The sequence below is a fragment of the Saccostrea echinata genome, unplaced genomic scaffold, assembly GCF_033153115.1.
Source record: "Saccostrea echinata isolate AGI-Se365-2 ecotype Australia unplaced genomic scaffold, CSIRO_AGI_Sech_v1 ptg000056l, whole genome shotgun sequence".
NCBI classification, from domain to species: Eukaryota; Metazoa; Mollusca; class Bivalvia; order Ostreida; family Ostreidae; genus Saccostrea; species Saccostrea echinata.
Genome location: NW_026889805.1, coordinates 13442811 through 13444650, shown reverse-complemented (window position 1 = coordinate 13444650; position 1840 = coordinate 13442811).

The following is a 1840-nucleotide window of genomic DNA, read 5'->3' as shown; positions in this document are numbered from 1 at the left end:
TTTGTACAGTTTGAAATGAAATAGAAATATAATGTATTAATTCTAATTCCCTAGCCAATAAGATGTAGATTTGGTTGTTTCAGTAAATATCACCTTCAAGGTAAGCAAAAAGTCTCACACCAACAAAAGAATGAACAGGACACTGATGTTCATAACATCCTTCAATTTAGATTAGAATAATGTTATGTACCAAAAAGTTTGGCATAATCCCTGAACCCCCCCCCCCCCCCCCCAACAAATGTTCTACCAACAATTAAATCAAGTCTTAAGCTGAATACACTGCAAAATAAAGTAATAAGTCCTGAGAGATGGATTATTGATTGATTTTTCAAAGGGCAGTGACTCTCTACCTTAAAATTATTACTGCACCTTGAACCAAGTGACCAAATGATCAAAGTAAAGAGTTACCTACCTTCACAAGCAACCTCTATGCCTAGTTTTGTCCACATTAAAGTTATGACCAAGACAGAAAATTTACCATTTCTAAAACCTATAACCTTGTTTAAATTACCCTGGGTTACCACTTAGTATCCTAACAGTCACAAGTAACCATTTTCTCAAGTACATGTACTTTGTTACCTCGACTCCCATGACCTTGATACAGAATAAAGATAAAAAATGAAAAAGTATGTGATTGTGCCTCTAAAGTTTTTCAGTTTCAAAGATAAGTCCAGACAAATGTTTCACTCTTCTTATTTCTGTTATTATGTACAATGAAATCTTTAAAACAAAAATAAGACTGATACTGAGATACCATGTCCACATATTCAAATGATAATTTATTGTTTCTACAAAGTTTTAAAATAATACTTAAAATAGCATATAAGATAACCTCCACACAAGTTATGGCTGATGTATCAATAGAAGGATAGCTAGACAGGTGGATATGTAATTCCAGCATCCCCCCAACTTTATTTGCAGGGGGTGGGGTATATTCTCAATGAGTGAGCAATTACTATGCAATTTGGAAAGTGCCGAATGGAAATCTCAAATCTTTACAGGGTGTGAAAAAAGCACTTATAAACAAATTATTTCAAATTTAGTTTCTTAACCAGTTGAAAAACACACAGATGCAGTGGTCATTCCGGAAAAGATTTTCTTATGTGCTTCTCTTTATAAATTTCTGGCAATAATTTCCCTAAAATAAACTTATCAGACACAGTTAAAAGATTAGAGATCTGAAACATGTCATGATCATTTTATTCTTATCACTTCTGGAGAAAAGCAAGTCATATTTGAGATAAGCAAAATCACCATGGGGACGAGTGGTTATGATTTCATGCTTGTCCCCTGGGACAAGTGGCTACCAAATTTTTTTCTCACCTTGCTCAGGTAACAAAAACTTAGGTACTGTTCAGTATTTGTATTGATATAAACAATAGGTACCATGGAGTAGATGTATTTGTAGTGACACAAATTGTAGATACCTTAATGCAGTGAGTATTTGTACTGACATAAACAATAGGTAAAGTTCAATATTTGTACTGATACAAAGTATAGGTACCATTCAGTATTTGTACCTAGGAAAAACTATAGGTACTAATCAGTATTTGTACTGACACAAACTATAGGTACTACTCAGTATTTGTACAAACAGACTGACAGAACCAAGTAGTTCTTATTTCTTATTCAATATTATTATGCTTGCTGTAAGTTTAATGCCTCTATGTAATCAATACCCACTAATTTTGCTTGGTGTACAAAGGATTCACACAGCATAGGAATACTATGCCGAAATAGTTCAAGACTTCTTTTGCAGAGAACATGCTACAGATTGAATTCACAATCCCGAAGATGTTAGTCCAACGTGGTAGCAATTACACCACAGAAACCATTGTAT